Source organism: Patagioenas fasciata, chromosome 16 (genome assembly GCF_037038585.1).
Source record: "Patagioenas fasciata isolate bPatFas1 chromosome 16, bPatFas1.hap1, whole genome shotgun sequence".
Lineage (NCBI taxonomy): Eukaryota > Metazoa > Chordata > Aves > Columbiformes > Columbidae > Patagioenas > Patagioenas fasciata.
This window is the reverse complement of record NC_092535.1, coordinates 4,495,447-4,512,405: the sequence shown is the minus strand read 5'-3', so window position 1 is coordinate 4,512,405 and position 16,959 is coordinate 4,495,447. Positions and strand designations below refer to the sequence as shown.

Below are 16,959 nucleotides of genomic sequence, written 5' to 3'. Positions count from 1 at the left end.
CCCGGAGCCGCTCACGGGAGCACATCTCTATCAATAAAATCCTTGTTGCAAAGCCAAGTAAAACCAGCCTGGTGGGGGCTGCTGGCTTTTGTTGGGGAGATGCAAAGACTGATGCTGGCAGTGCTGACAGCCCGGAGCAGGTGAGCCGGGCAGGGAGTGGGAGCCAGCTGGATTGTCAGTGGGGGGAGATTTAAACAGCAGCGTGGCTCCCGTTCTCCTTTATACAAGTGTGTCCCCTTGCTCTGTGGGAAGGTTTTCCTCTTAGACCTCTTCTTCCTCCCCTCCAAAAATGTGTGTGCAAGCTTTATCACCCGTCTCGGTTACTATGGTGTTACTACGTAAAAACATCTCATCTCATAGCTCCTGAAATTATCTATGACTTGGCTTTATGGTCGTGTAACCCTAGTCCACAGGTCTGTGTCCATCCCTTGTCAAACTCTTCCCTGTTAGGGCGCTGGGACGGGTCCGGAGGCAGCACCGTTTGCAGGGCATGGCTGTGGCTCAATCGCCTGGGAGCATCCCTGGGCCAGCGGGCACGAGGAACCGGCTGCTCCCTGCGAGGCTGTTGCATGGGTGCGTTGGTTGTTATTTGTGAACATGAGACCATATCCTGGGCAGTGATGAGCCCTGGAAGACCCGCTTATGTTCATCCCCTACAGAGATGGGGCTGTCTGCTCCCTGCCGAACACAGGCAGGGCGTTAGCTCCCCCAGAAAACTGTTGGGAGTGGAAACAAATACTTGAGGGACTGTGGAAATCTGTGCAAACGAAAGGCAGAAGATGGGAGCAGACGTCTCCCCCCACGCCACCGTCAGATCAGCCCCCCCAGCTTGTGCAAGTAAACCTGCCTGGGCCAGCTCATTGCTGCCGGCTTTGCTGCAGCAGGTCCCTTGCTCCCTATCTCCTGTTTTGTTTGTTTGGTTTTTTTTTTCCCTTACTGTCTTTTCCACCTTATTTGCATGTAAAAAAGCACTGTGGAGAGGGCCTTGGTCTGCATGGTGTTAATGGGAGTTATTGTCACCCTTGTTCTTGCGTGGCCCTGAACCAGGGAGATTTGCTTGTGAGAGCGGGAGCCCAGAGCCAGGTCTGGGCTCCCCAAACCTTGGTCGTCTGAAGGATGATTCGCCCTGTGCTGACTCTGAGTCACCCCCCGAGGTGCCTCACTCTTTGCATTAACCAAACAGGAGCCCAGGATAATTATGTTTGTAATTTAGGCACCTGTTGTAGGTGGAATGAGCCCAGTCCTACTATGGAGATTAATTTTGGAGAAGAACCTGATTGCTTTGTCGTTGTGATGAAGGTCTGCAACATTTCTCCCTCTTGCAGCTGTGATGGCTTTTTTGCTTTGTTGAGTAGGAGAAGGGTGATGTTTCTAATTAAAAAGAAAAAAAGGTCTTGTACTTCTCCCCTTCTTTGTTCCTCCCCCCCATTTTTTTTTTCATGGACAAATGTTCTAAATAATAATGCTTAAAATGCAAATGGAGTGAGTTTGGGGGAAGTCACTGGAGAAGCCCTGGTTGGGTGAGGACTGCGGGGGAGTTAGAGGAGCTGGTGATGACGCAAGGCACAAGAGCAGAGCCGGAGCGGTTGGGTTGTCACCAGATGCAGTCACAGCCATTGTGGCCATGGCTTGGCTCTGCCTGCAGGACGTTCTCATGCGTTACAAAGACTTGGTGCTGTCTCTCCCCACCACTCAAAGGGATGCAGTGTGAGGGTACCCTCTCCTTTTTCTACTTGTTTAACTAAAGTCACTTTTTATCAGTCCTGTTGCTCTCTCTTTCCTTCTGGAAGTCTGTTCATCTCCTATGGATTTGTGCTCCACAATTACAGTGCTGTAAACCTTTGTCTTCAAAGGGGGATTGAAACTTCTTATCTGCTATTGAAATGATAAGAATGAAGAGTTTAAGAGGACTGAAATTAGGCATGAGGTCTTGGATACTTGATCCTGTAGCTCTTCCTCTCCAGATCTCCTCAGTGTAGGAGCAGGAAGGGTCTTTGCTGTGGCGCACTGGAGTACTTGGAGTATACTTTGTGAAAGAGGACGTTCAAGATGAGGTTGTCTTGGATGCTTTTTGATGTGTAGTATTTAAGGAGCTGAGGTCTCGGGTCTTTGCATTAAGGATCCAGCCATATTGCTGGCTCCTCGTGCCTGTGCAGAGGGCAGGTCCCAGTGGCTGGAGACCTTCCTGGTGGCTCCAGGTCCTGCCTTGGGGCACCAACAGCACAAGGACCATTTCAGCCGCTGATGTACTGAGTTTTCTCTTGCAGCCTGGGTCATGTCTTCTGGCTCTGGTCAACCTTGTAGAGGTGGTCACCTCTAAACCAGCATCTTTAAGCATCGTGCTCAGTGGCTTTGGGGACCTTCATGGGTTGGATGTGACACCAATGGGGCTTCTTGATGTGTGTTTTTTCCCAGCCCTGGCAAGACGGGTGTGTTTACTCTTTGCATTAAAGTTAATTGGCTCTTACGTGTGTCCCTTATTGTAGGGTGGTCATTAGAGACAAGTCATCCTGAAAAGCGTGCAGGAGGTTACGTGGGCCAGTCGTGTTGCGCTTTGCTTTGCTAAGTAAATGCAGACTCCTCTTCTGAAATGTGTCCTGGTCTTTCTTTCCTTGCTAGGAATCATTTCCATGTCAGAAAAGTATTCAAGACAGTGGGATTGTCTCTGTTTTATAGAGGCAGAGCTGATTTAAAAACAAAAATCCGGGCACAAAACCCCTCAGCCGTGCTAGCAGAGGGGAAGGGGACTTGTGGTCTGGCCTCACAGCAAGCAGATGCGTGTGAATATTTCATTAAGACCATAATCCACCTGTTTGGCTCCGCTCCTCCGGTCCTGCGCGTACCGTGAAGTGCAGCGGATATTTTGAACAGCAGCCTGCGCTTTCTGCTCCGGTGTCTGGCGTTTCCATGTTGCTTTACAGGCAGGAAAGACAGAGACCGAGGGGGATGTAGAAACCACTGCGGGTTGTGCAGGTCCTTTGCTTTTGGATTTTTTCCCCTCTGTAGCTGATGTCTGTGTCTCTGTGGGCTGGTGTTGTCCTGTTCACCCAGCCCAGGTTGATGGTGCTGAGCTGTGTTTGCTCTGTCACCTGTCAGCACCATTTCTGGAGGTTGGAAATTTGGCCTTACTTTGATTTTCTGTGGCATCTAGGATAGGCTTCTTTTTTTATTTATTGTAGCTTTCTATAGGATGGTTGGAGCTGAGAAGGTGGGGGTGAGAAGGAGCCCTTGCTTTTGGGCGTAATCCCCCAATAAACAGCACTGCAAGGCAAACACAAAGTGCCTTGTGTGCTCAAAGCCCAGATGTTAAAAATACTGCCATACATGCATACCCAGGTGGGATGAGGTGGTGAATAGTATTTGAGATTCATGTAGCAAAATGAGTGATCTCTCCACCCGGGTACCTTCAAAACAGGGTCTTTGTCAGGGACCTGCACTTGGTTGGTAGACCTGGTAGCTGGAGAACCCAGTCCTTGCTGGTGGGTGTTGCTCTGTCCCTCTTGCTCTTCTGGGGTGAGGACGAACCCACCCAAGTCCATCAGAGCTGCAGGGACCATCATGGGACCCATCTGCCATTGCCACATCTGCTCCCTGCTCGGGCAAAACCCTGTTCCTGCCTCGCCATCGAGCATCATCCTGGGCTTGGGAACAGGGGCTTATTTGCAGCACATGGGAAGGTTTTCCTTCTTAATTACAAGCATTGGCCAAGTGGAAAAGGGTATGGTTGGCGTGGGCAGCGGAGGATGCTGTGGACAGCAGCTGTTGATGAACACGGAAGGTTTGCTTTGCCTTCCCAAAGTATCTGCTCCAGGGGTGTCATTGCCGCTCTGCTCCTTAACGCTTGGAAACGCTGCCTTGTGCAGCTGTTCTGCTGGGGGGGTTTGTCAGGTCCTGGTTGGCTTGAGATTGGGAAGAAAATAAACAAAAAAGTTGAATTTAAAATTTAATTGATTTATTTTAATATATTTTTCTTCTAATTTAATCAATTCCCTACTGTGCTGTAAATTCCAAATGTGAATGGGAAATAATCCCACCAGTACAATAATTAGCATGTAACCAGCAGATGAAGGAAACCCAAACTGCTGAGCTGATTGGTGAATGCCGACTATTTTCCGAATTAATTTCAATAATCACATCTCCCATTAAAAAGAAGACGGGGCGGGGAGGAAGTCTTAAATTTTCCTCAAGCTCAACGTAGCGAAAAATGGTATGTGCAGTGTAGCTGTTCTCCATGTAATTACAAAAAAGAGAGGAGGGAGGTTCTCAAAACTGAATTGTATTGCTAATTTTGCAACCGGGAAGCTCAATTTCAGTTGCTTTTCTGGAAGGAAATAGAAATTGCAAGTCAAATATCTGTAATTTTATGTAGGTATGTGGCAGTAAATAGTGTATTGGAAGAAGAAAACATTCTGTTGCAGTGGTGCTGTGCTGCAGGATGCAAAAATAAGTCCACCGGAGGCCATTAATAGGTTAATTTGGTTCTGTGTTTACTGTGCATCCATCCAGCTCCCGAATGTTTAGTTGTTGTGCTTTGAAGGGACGGATGGAAATCAGGATTTGGGAAGGGGCGATTTCAGAGCGTCCCGGAGCTGGGCAGCCTCTGGCCTCGGGGATCTGCTGCTCTTTTCTGTTCTGCCTTCCTCTGCTGCTCTTTTTGGCCAGTTCTGCCCCAAAGGGGGTGTTGGAGAAGTCCTCTCGATGCCTCCAGGGTGTCACGTCCATGCAGCACCAGGAAAGGTCTGCAGAGCTGTGTCATTACGTACCTGAATTCACATTCAGTATGAGCAGAGATGATTTTATCTTCTCATGATGTTTTTCCTCTCCTAGAGCAGCCCTGGTTGTCTCCTGGCCGTGGCCACCTCACCCTCAGGACTTATTTTCCAACAGCAAAGCACCAGGTGCTGAACCGGAGCATCGCTTTAGAGATGCTTTTTAATTTCCAATTTAAGCTTAATTTTAGCAATGTTCGCTAAGTTGTGATACAGCTTGGTGATTGCAGACCTAAAAAGATTTTATTTAGAAATACTGAAAGCCCTACAATCGCTGAGTATGAGCGTACCACGCTGTGAAGGCGAGAAATCCCGGTGTGTTTGATGGAGCAACCTGTTTATGAAGGTGATTGCAGGATTAGGGCAAGTGGAGGTATTAAGGTGGATCTGGTGCGGACGGGGAAAAAGATTCCCCGTTTTTGGCGTGGGGAATGAGAGCTGCCCAGGGTCACCCCATGGTGTGATGGGCAGGAGGGAGACCAGGGAACACCCCTGGGTGTCCTCTCCCTCCCAAAATCTCAGCACGCAGTGACATTGCCAGATGTTCGTTAAAATTTGGAGGGGGAAAAAAACCCAACAGGCTGATCCGTGTGCTTTGAAACAGTATTTATTACTTTCTACATTCACTCCGCGCTCTGTGGGAAGGTATGCAAGCGGATCACTACGCTGTTTTCTTTGCATATTTTCCTAGTGTTAGAGACGGTCTCAAAGAAGTATTGCATTGTTTCATTTCCCCTCCGTGCTTCATGTTTTTCTAAAAATAAAAGGTAATGTCAACAATCCTACAATAACGAATGAGTGAATGTGCACGTCCTGCACCCGATTAATTTGTTCTTTTATTTTGGTGAAAAGCAAGATTTAGTTGGTGATCACATTATGAGCTACGGATGAAAATGTATCTTTTAAACCACCTAACGGGTGGCTTTTTGCCTTTTTAAAATGCCATTAATCAAGTTAGAGGCTGAAAATACTCTCGCAAAGCAGAGACCAGGGAAAGTCACTTGAGGTGAGTAAACAAGTTGACTTTTTTAAATGAAAGCAGAAAAACCAGCCTGCTGCTGCTCCGTGTGCTAAGGGTGCCTTAAATACAGAGTCTCCTTCAGTGCTGACAGGCATCCCAAACACCTTTTGTAATAAACCTCTAATTATAGCCTAGTGACTCCATAGATTCTCCAGATCAACTTGGGAATATTGCACTGAAAACCAGGGAGAATATTTCTATTTTCTGCAGCTGATGGGTGAACCAGATTTAGAGCTGGACCTGGTAAGCACCGTACACAACAGCGTATTTATAGTTGTGCTTGCTGCTGCGTGATATGGTTTCGGGGTTAAACTCTGCATTTTGGGAAGTGCTTCCCAAACGCATTGGTATGGATTCCCAAATGCAGACCCTGGCTGAGCTGGTTGGAGAAGGTTTCGGCTGGTGGCCAACTGCAGCCCACCATCAGCCCTTGACGGCTGACACTTGGATTAAAGCCCAGCTCTCAGAACTTCAGTGAAAATCTTGGCTTTTTAAAGAAAAAGACCACCAGAGCTTCATGGTTATGGAGAAAAGCTGGAAAATGGGAATTCTTGGGCAGAGAGGGGTAGGGAGATGCCCTTCTCTCATCACCCTGCGCTAGCCTGGTTATTTCCCAGTATCCCAGACTGGGAGTCAGTGTCGTGGCATTTGGGGCTTGACTTACGGTGTTAGAAGTTGGCATGGCCCATACTGGCAAGTTGATTCTTTTCTCCTTCGTGTATTTATTTCTTTCTCCCTTCAGTTTAATACTGTCTCCTGGGAGATTCCGGCTGAAATCTGTTCATTGCTGAGATGTTTCTTTTCCCCGGTGCCGCGGATGCCAGGTCCAGTTTGACTGTGGTTTGTCCCTGGCATGAGCAGGAGGAACAGCAGGACAGAAGAGCTGTGATTGCCGTGGGACGTGTGTGCGTACGTCCCTGCAAAGGTACCCTGTCGGTGTGACACACCTGTGTTGTGGGCTTGGCCCCTCTTCCACAGGGACAGCAAAGCTCCATCCATACCACCGGGGCTTATAGAATCACAGATGGTTTGGGTTGGAAGGACCTTCTAAGCTCCCCCAGTGCCACCCCTGCCATGAGCAGGGACATCTTCACCAGCTCAGGTTGCTCAGAGCCCCATCCAGCCTGGCCTGGGATGTCTCCAGGGATGGTTCATCCACCACCTCTCTGGCCAACCCGGGACAGGGTCTCGCCACCCTCATTTTAAAAATATTTTTCTCATGTCCAGCCTGACTCTCCCCACCTTTAGTTTGAAACCATCACCCCTTGTCCTGTTGCAACAGGGGGGGGCTTGTCCTCCTCTGCTCGTCCCTTGGGCTCTGATGGACCCACCTCGCTGTGCTGCTGAGCCAGCCTGGGCTCTTATTTCCATTTATATAAATAATAATTTATGTAATTATTATTCCCCTTGCAAACTTCAGTGAGAGGTAGTGAGACAGCTGATCTGATGGTTAGGGATGACAGCAGACAGATTTCTGCTGGTGCAGGAGCTCTTGGGAAGGTCTGGCACATGCAAGGGGATGGGGAGAGACCATAGGGGTAAGGGCACGGAGATGAGGGGGGTGAGCGAGAGCAGAGCAAGACCTCCTGCCTGTTTTTGACAGGGTGAAGTCAGTAGATCATGGACACATCTAGGCAAGCCAAGCATCCCTGTTCAGCCAAGCTCCAAAGTCCTCGTGTCCAGCTGTGCAGGATTTGTGGCTCTGCCCACGTGTAGTTGATCGCCGCATGAAGAGCGATGCTGCTCTGCCCAGGGTTTGCAGAGCGTTTGCTCTGATGGTGCTTCCACAGCTGAAGTTCACAGCGTGCTTCTCCCCGCAAAAATAATCCAAAGACTCTGCAAAATCCTGAAGCTGGATGAAATCAAGCGATGATCCATCAAAGCTTCCTTCTGCTTAGTCTTCAGGCCTTGAAAATCTGGATCACGTTTGCGCTCCTGCTTGAGAGTTTTTCTCCAGGATTATGTTTAGACGCTTATCTTTTTGTTCCTTTGCCCCCCTGAGGTGCTCACGACCCAAGAGCTGAAGCTTTTGTCCAGTTGATGCTCCCTGCAAGAGCATCTTTTCTTTCTCCAAATATTTGGAAGCTCGTGATAAAATTGTGAGGCTTGGCAGTGCCACTTTGGGTGCTCTTTGTGTGCCAAACCCTGCTGAATGCGTCTTTTATCGCAGATTTGTAACAGTAGCTCTTGGAGGGGGAGCTTGGGAGAAGTGCTTTCAGAAGAATGCTTTTGTAAAGGAGCAGTGTCCTGCAAAAATGAAGCTCCTTGCAGGGGGGGGAAAGCAAAAAAAAAATCACAACAACAACAAACCCCAAGCCCAACATTTTTCTTGTGTTCATGTTGTAAAATTTGCCCATTAATTTGGGCGAATAAGGTTTTGCTTCCATGTCCAGTCAATTTTGTTCGTCTGGGCTGTACAAACAAGCACTGTTGTGCTCCAGGCATTTGGAGAGGTGGGGGAGAGAAGGAAAAAATGTATGTATATATTCTGAGACATGCTGAAATGCTTGTTTTATGTAAATGTCCCCAGGTCCCTGCTGGAGCTGGGATGGGGACCCGCATGGCAGTTTGTTCAGGCAGGGCTGGTTTGTAGTGGGAATTGCAAACTGGGGAGCCCAAAGATGGGTCTGATTGTCTGTTCCCCCTCAAGCTGAAGGAGAGTTTAGGGAGCAGAGAAGGCGCTGGGGTTTCTGAGCAGGGTGCTCAGCCCCGATATCTGCTCTGGGTCCCACTCGCCTTCCCTTCACGTCCACTGGTGGGCTGAGATGTGTCTGGTCTCTGCAAGAACCAAGTGTTTCTCAATGGCAGAAGCATGAAGTTTGTCCTCTTATGCGTTTGCCTCACAATTAAAAATGCTCTTCCTTTAAAAAGAAGGATTTTTCCATGGGAAAACCTGCTTTACAGCCAACATCTAAGGTTGCTTTTGCTGAGTATCCCCCCCAAGGAGGGGCAGCACAGCACTTTGCTCCATTTTCAGCTTGGGTTTGGATTGTCATATGCTGTTCTTAAGTAGCCATTTACTGTCTTTCCCATCTCTTTGGCACAGATGCAGGAGAATAAAACATTAAAAGAAGAATGTGATTATAATCCCGTGAAAACTGACAGAGGAATTTGGCAGTGGTTGCAGCCTGTGAATGTAATACATAATATTTTATTCATTTTTTTTAAATGATTAGATTTCAAGCTGACAGTTGAAATGACAAATCACTTTAAAAAGATATTGTGGACAATGTCAAAACTGTCAGTGTGGTTTTCCTTTGCTAACTGTGGAATATGCAAGGTCTGTGCACCAAAAAAACCCCAAGGTCCTTTGGCTTTAGCCAAGCTGCGTGTGGAAGCGGAGTGTGATGAGGTTCCTCGTATTAATTATTTCTATTATAATAATATCATCGCTGCTGGCTCCCAGGCTTTTTAACATCTGGGCAGTGCTGCCAGTCCCAGTGGGCTGGGGATTTCCGTCCGAAAAGGAAACTGGGGCTCTTCTGCTTCAGCCCAGCTGGGCAGTCACACAGATGATCGGGCTTTGTATGGAACATCTAACAAAGCGATGATTTCTGCTGTCATGTAATATATAGTAAAATGTAGATATTTGTGTCCCCTGTGGTTCTCAGAGCAGAGAAACAAAAACCAAGAGGAATGGGAGTCTGCTCTGTCGTTTCCTTTTCTTGGAGCGTGACGCTGACCATAGTTTGCTGCTTATACCCCTTGTTTTAAATGCAGCCTGAACAGGATTTAAAATGTTTAGAACTCTGCAATAGGAATTTTTAGCTTAATGGGAATAATTTCATAATTCCTTCCTTTTGCAATGGAAAAAATGACTAAGGTGGATGTGAACTGGATCACGTCTCTATCTGCTTGTACGTTCTTGGAGATCGAGCATAAAACTCATCTCTCCTCACCCGAAAATAAAATCTGGGAGTAGATGGGTGCACAGGGCTGGGGGAAGGGGTCCCCTCCTGCTTCCGGCAGGAGAAAAGAGGTTCCTGGAGGAGACCAGGGGGTTGTAACAAGATTTACTGGAGATCTGGAAACCACTGGTTTGAACAAACCTGAGTCGTTTGGCTCTGGATAAGAGAGGAGGGAGGAAATGTATCTTCAGGTGCTTGCTTTCTGTGCTCGCGGTGGATAGGAAAAGAATTACGGCCGTAAAATTGTAACAAGCAGATTTGGTAGTCTGAAGAGCTTCTGGAGCATCGGTTGTTGGAAGATGAAAATGGCTTGGAAATATCTTTTCTAGTATTTTTGGTGGTCATTCTTGGCGATGCAAGTGCAGTTTATTCTTCTGGAGTGGGAGCTGTGTCGGTAGCTCCCTGTGCTCCCACTGCACTGCCATGGGGCCAGGAAGGGTTGTTTCCAGGCTAAAATAAGCAAGAGATGACAAATGGTGTTCTGGGGCTTACATTTTCAGGCACTTAAAAAGATTGAAGTGACTAAAGATAATATAAGTTTGCATGCCTCCCTACGAAAGCAGATGTTGGCTAGAAATATTTTATGCTCTTTTGATTCTAAAATTGAATGTTATGGATGTTAAACTGGATGACTTGCCTCTTCTGACGATACAGCCTTTCCAGGACACCGTTTCACTTGAGTTTGGAAGAGAAAGAGAAGGGATGTGAGTGGTGTTGCCTTTAGTGTAACCGTTTCTCTTTACAAAAATATCAATACAGGCTGGGAAAATAGAAACAGCCACTTTAGAGATCCTAAATGGTAACTTGTATGTCCTTTAATTGTAGGTTGGCAATGAGAACCTCTTTTTTATTTTCCTATAGGGGACACTGTTTTATACTCGAGCAGGGAGCAGATCTGTGCTGTTGATCTATTGATTCACAAACAAGGTGCAAAATCTCAGGCCGGGTAAGAAAGTTTTTCATCCAGCGTTTCACATCACCCTGTTTGTTAGATCCTCAGAAATCAGCTCTGGTCTCCAGGTATAAATAAGCTTTTTGCTCCTTGCTAGATCTAACAACCATCTTTCATCAAGGCCATCCTTGAGAGCTGCTGAATCACAACTGTGCTGAACTGGACCGTGGCGCGCATTGGGGGGAACCAAAAGGCACGTTTTGTTGTGTGCGTTGGGACACAGAGCAGCACGGTGAGGAGACCTCGCTGTGTTCTTGGCTTTTGGGGCGGACGGCCCCATGGACCACAGGAAGGTGCCCGTTTCTGCCAAAACCGGGTCTTGCAAAGAAAAGGTGAAGCATCCCCCAGAGCATCCTCTTTGGGGGCTGTCAGGCAAGAGCCGGGCTTGGGGCTGCCTTGTCTGCTTGTGCGAGTACCAGGTTAGAACCAGGCTTTGCTCTGCAAGGAGGCTTTGTTCTGGGACAGACTTGCTCCCGTTCCACCTGTGTCCAAAACAAACCAAACGCAAAAGAGAGCAAGGAGGGGGCAAACAGCTGTTTAAAAATAGAGATAAATCTGAGATGGGGTTGCCAGGTGAAAGGAAAGCAGAATAATCTCTAGGCAGGAGAAAAGGAAGACAGAACAATCTCTAATCTTGAGGCTTTCTAACACTTTTGACTGTTAAATGTATAGATGCTGTGTGTGTTCAGTCCCTGCATAGGGATGCTGCCAGGAGCCTGGTGTTCCTTGTCACGAGCCCTCTGTCCCAGCTGGCTCAGGTGTAATGGTTTTAAACCCCCAGGTACATAAGATGACTTATTCTCTGTGTTGAGTCTGATATTTGGGGAATATATTCTCCATTCTTGAACAGTTTGCAGGTTTTGAGCTGCTCAAACGTGAGCAAACAGAAGACTTGGGAAGGAGGCAGTGGGATGTTAATGCTGATGATCAATGGCTCTGGCAGACAGTGGAAATCCCTGAGGCAGAAGGACCTGGGTGTATTGTTGCTATCAGATTTTAATATCTGAAAGAAATTAGGAAAAAAAGCACACCTTGGTTGTTGCTGTTCCCATTTCGGTGATAAGCAGCTGAACTGAACGTGCTGCTCAGACGAAACCCCAACCCGCGTCCCTTTGCCCCCAGCTCTCTCCTGCATTATTTCACTTGAAGCAGCAGCTTCAGGCAATTCAAGGAGGAGCTGCCGGGGTAACAGTGGCTCATGGTGCCAGATTTGCAGGGGGTTTTGCTCCGTATTTCAGAACAAGCTTTTGGGAAACTCAGATTTTTCTCTGCCTCCAGCTTAAGTTTCTATTTAAACCATCTTTAATTTCAGGAAGCATGAAGCTGCTCAGAGTGCTGTGATCAAGGTCACTGTTCTTAATTTAGGTACTCCAAGGATCACCCAATCTTGTTTGTTGAAGTCTTAGGCATATATTGAATCCCTAAAGGAGCGTGTGAATGATATTAAACCTACTGTAGCAGAGAGATCACGTGTGATAAAGGGAGAGGAGCAGAAATGATAGTGAAGGAGGAATGGCAGATAAGCAGCAGGAGCTGTGCTGTTATCACTTTGTTTGGGAGACTGCATGGTTGTGCAAGTCGGTACAGGACATGTACACAAACTGCTGGAATAAAAACCCACTCCATCAGCAGTCTAATATTTGTTTCTTAATGTATGTTAAACTTTTTCTGGCGGAGAAAAGGTTGTCACCTGTTATGTCAAGGTCCCAGCATTCAACACTGGGAGCTTTCCAAGTGTGTTGAAACCCAGCTGGTTCAGAATAAGCCTTCCCTTAATTTTCAGGGTGGAAAAAAACCTAAAAGCAAGGAAAAAAGAAAAAGCTGTGGAATCTAGCAGGCATTTAAAGCATTTTTCTTGTTGTCCAGACTCTTGTGATTTGCCAGACTCGGGGATGAATTTTCCCCCAGTTTTGTGCTCGCTTTGCATTTCCTGTGAATTAAATCAGGAAAATAAAATACAGCAAATGAACAGCTCTGTGGGTCTGGGGGGAGCTCTGTCCAAGCGTGGCTTTGCAGCAGGGACATGGGGACACCGGAGTGCTTAGAGAGGGAAAACCTTTATACGTCCTTCAACATTTGCACAGTTCCTTTGCCTTTTCTCTTTTTTAACTCCTGCTGGGGCTCGGTCTGTGGAAGCTGCTTCTCTGCAGGAGTTTGGATGGGGTCGGGGAGCACCTTCCCAAGTCCTAATGCATCTGTGCTACTTCATTGGTGAATGGCTTATTCACTTATTTATTTCAATCAAAGAAACGCAGTGGTTCTGTGCCAAGTGAATGAGCAGGGTCCGACCTGAGCGGCGGAGCAGCTTTGGCAGGGATGTTAGGGCTGCGCAGACACGTTGGCTGCAGCGCAGGGACACTGGGGACGTGTTGCTGGGGAGGAGAACCTGCCGCTGGACCAGCTAACGAGTGTAAATTTTCCTTCACTCAAGAATCACAACGTAGTTCTCCTAATTTTCATGCTCGTTATGAGCTCCGGCTCACCTTTTTTTCAGAGTGACTCTTTGTTTCTCAGCATGCTGTTTTCTCCCCCTCCGTCTGAACTTAATCCCAGAAATCCACTTGGCTGGTTATTGCTGTAGATGGTTAAGTTTAGGAATTATGAAATACATCGGGCTGGCTCTACTGCTTCTCCCGGAATGAGGGAACGGGGACTGGGCGGCAGAAGAGGAAAATGAAGGGGAGAGAGGAAGCCCAAAGCGTAAAGCAAAGCTGCAGGTTATATATAACTGTGATGGTGTCGGATGGGTGCTGTGGTTGCTTCCCTAAATATGTTCTCGGTCATTGAGGTTTCCAGTCCTGTTAATGACGCCAGCCCGTGCGTGGCCGCTGGGAGCCGGGGAGCAGGGTCCCCCCTTTCTGCACGCTGGAACACAGAGGTTTTTGCTTTTGCTGGATTGAGTGTTTTTTGGTTAACTTCTGCTAAACGATGATTGAGTGGAGAGAAAAAAACAAATAAAAAGTCAAAGTTGTGTATTTTGGGATGCTGTGGTACTGTGGGAGCTCAGGGTGGTGAGCTGGGAGACCCCTTAAACTGGTCAGTGTTTTGTTTTCAAGGGTCACCTTCTCCTTCGGAGGTGCAGCAGTAATTTTTGGTGTGACATCTTCTCTTCCAGCCCTGAATCCCCACGCTTTGAAGATGCGTGCGAGCGGGGAGGAGGAGCTGGACAGCGAGAGGCCAAGGACGGGGTCCCTGGAGCAGGTGGGTCACGGCCACCACCCCGCGCTCCGACGTGCACCCTGCACCTTTCTGTCCCGTGTAGCCTGGGTGGAGAAATGTGGCGTGTTCAGCGTGTCGCAGGATTCTCCTATGAAGGCTGTATGGGTACCAGTGGGTGAAATAAGTGGTCATGCAATGGTTTGCTGTGTTAATTTTTGAGCCCGGCTCTCCCACGTGCTTGGTTTGGATCATGGGTTCTGTTCCCAGGATTCTCTGAGAAGAGGACAATTTTTGCTTCTGAACGTCACACCTTGGACAGGACAGAGTCCAGATGTCCTGTGTGTTTGTGCTTTTCTCCTGGCTGGTGCTCTTCTACCTTTGTGCTAGACCACTGATTTATTCCCCCCCCCCCCCCACTATAAGAATCTATATAACTTAATAAATGTTCATTTGTCCCGTGGTGTGGATGAGGGATCAGGAGAGTGATGCATTTTCCCTTTGGCTTCTGTGGATATAAGAAGTATGCTTGGAAATAACACTCTGGTTTTCTGTTACGCTGTCCCAGGTTTTTAAAGAAGAAATTTGGGTCTCATACCAGAGCAAAGCCATTTTATTTGTAAGAAACAAAGCTCTATGGTTGACCGTCAGAGAGCAGATTGGCAGGGAATTCATTCATCCAGCTCATGGCTGTGTGATAAATGACAGCGTCCCCACGGAAATGGGGATTTTGAAACCCTAGAGTGATTTCTACCCAGCTTGTGCCACGCCTGGAGACTGCTTGTTTCTAGACTTCATTAAATAATCAGTGTCGGGAGCACAACAACTGGACTGGTGCTGTTTGCTGTAGCTTTCCTGACACACTTCCAGTTCTGCAGGCTAAATCCAGTCTGTTAAGCTGGTAGGAATAAACTAATGGATCCTGCTGTCGCACGCCATGTGCTGGGATCCGCGGGCACCTCCGCCTCCCGAGAGCTGTCCTGGGAGCTGCCTCCGTTCTGTGCATGCGAGGTGGGCCCTCAGATACCTTCCGACAGTAATTTTGCAAATGCAGCGGACATTGTTACTCTCTGGGTTGTTTTGCCGTTATAGACGGAGAATTCAGCAGAAGGAAGAGGGTAAAGCTTTTGTAGTTTCGCTCTGCCTTGGTAAGCGGAGTCAAGAGAGGGAGAGAAGCGAGGAGGGAATTACATTTTATATCCCTTGGTATTGGTATTTGCCACTGAAAGATAGTAATAATGCGTTTGGATGCTTTGTGCGGGAGGTCACTGGGTAAGTGAGAAGGATTCCTTTGTGTTACATCGGCAGAAAATAATGTAGTTTATTACTCAAGGGCTTGCACCCAGAGACGGATCGTGGCATTGCAGCAACATGTGTCATCCTCCCTGTGTGCTCGCGGTCCTGCGCTGGCACACGGACACTTTCCAATGTCTTCTGAGGGAGCTTTGAGAACCAAACTCGGGATCTTTGCTCCAGGACTTGGCCCCTTTCTCTCCACTTCTTTCCCCCCACCCTCCTCTGGTGTCTCTCCCTTGCAGTTCATTTGTTTTTAAAATGATTGTGCTATTGTGTGAATCAATATGCACATAGCCTGTCTTGTTTTTCTCTTGGACTGAAAGTGCAAAGCAAATCTGTTTATGGTTTTGGTGAGCTAATTCTTCCCCACCCTAGATTTTTAAATAGACTCTTTTTTTACCAGGCTTGCAGAGCTTGCAGGATGTATTGAAGTAATGGGAAAAATATGTTGTGTGTTAACCTTCCTTTTTTGTAAAACTTTGTTTACGACACCCTACTCCTAGCAGTGCATTCGGGAAGTGCATATCTGGATGCTGAAGCAGGTGGAAGACTTTGAAATAGGAAAATGGGAATTTAATGCATGCAGGGAGGAAATGCTGTGAGTTTTCAACTTTCAGCGCTTGGATTGTGGAGCAGACTCTATTGAGCTGTGCTTAGTTCTCCCTTTAGTTGTTTAACTTCTGCAAATCCCAGTTCTCAGGCTCAGCTGCTCCCAGGGCTGCCTGTTGCTATCAAACAGGTTCCTCCAAAGCCTCTGTTGACTCGGACCTTACAGATGAAAGTAAGAGCAGCAAGGAATGCTCTTGGCCTGTAGATAGGCTGTTGGATTAAGGGCTCAGTATGTCCCTGGTGTGTTGGAAATGTTGTTTTTACGTCTTGACTTCATCCTTCCTACGAATCAATCTTAAACCTGTCTGTTAGGTTAACAACCTTTCTTGCATCCTTGTGGGGATTTGCAGAGCACGGTCCTGCGCCGCACACACCATTTTCACCAGGGTGTTTTGGCTGCTGGGAGGCAGAGCTTAGCTCCGCTCGGGAGCACTGGGAAAGCCCCAGGGACACCAGTGTCCATGATGTCTATATGGTGGCTTTGCTCCCAGCGCTCGCGCGGGAGCTCTCCTATAGCCTGTCCGCCCGCTACTGCACCTCCTCTCCTCAAAACCTCGCTATTACTTATTATTTCTATTATAAAACTCTGAGCTGCTTGTTCTTGGGCACAGGGTGAGTGCTCTACGTGGAGGTGGCCATTACATTTGCAAATGTACTTCTCCAGCCCGAGCTTTGTAGGGCAGATGTTGGCTTGGCTGAGGCCTCTGGGTGCTCCTGGAACATAAATAAGCAGGAGTAGGATTTCAAAGCAAGCGAATTTTTGACCTAGTTGATGTCACGCCTCTTCAGCCCTGTGTTTAGGGCCCATGGATCTGGAGGCCCACAGCTGCTAGTTTGGTCTTGTTGCTAATAACCTACTGGAGGTGCTTCTGCTGAGCAGGGGCTGAGGGCTTTGTCCTGGTCAGAGCGCAAAGTAAAGAATTCCCCACTTGAAGGCTTTGCAGAAGAGAATTGTCCTTTATCCTGTTAATTTGGTGGTGCTTTTTTTCTTTTCTGTTCCTGTAACAGAGCCTTAGCAGAGGCAAACTCTCTCTTATTTCGTTTTCTTCTCTGTTCCTGTTGAGCCGGTGTGGTTTGGTGCGCCCCAGGAAGGTGGTGGTTGGGGGTCAGCACCGAATATCGCTCGTTGTTCCCCAAGCAGGTGGCCGTAGCCCTGAGCACGGAACTGTGAAGCTGTTCTGGGATCTGACCACAGTGGTTTGCCTCGCTTTTCATTTTCATATCTCCCCAGTCGATATGTGTAGCTGT

At 47.7% G+C, this 16,959-nt stretch overlaps 1 protein-coding gene across 7 annotated transcripts in view; it reads left to right on the top strand.

Moving 5' to 3' along the window:
* The window catches only part of ZHX3 (zinc fingers and homeoboxes 3), a 45,034-nt gene that overhangs the window by 2,006 nt on the left and 26,069 nt on the right, over positions 1–16,959 (top strand). For 3 of the 7 annotated variants that reach the window (XM_065849800.2, XM_071815698.1, XM_071815696.1), the window contains exon 2: positions 13,766–13,851. The exons of 2 other annotated variants lie outside the window; for them this stretch is intronic. The gene's annotated coding sequence lies outside the window, so the exon portion shown is untranslated. Of the gene's footprint in view, positions 1–10,539; positions 10,645–13,315; positions 13,368–13,765; positions 13,852–16,959 lie in introns of those variants that run through there. 2 more of the 7 variants (XM_065849801.2, XM_071815699.1) reach the window with 2 other exon arrangements.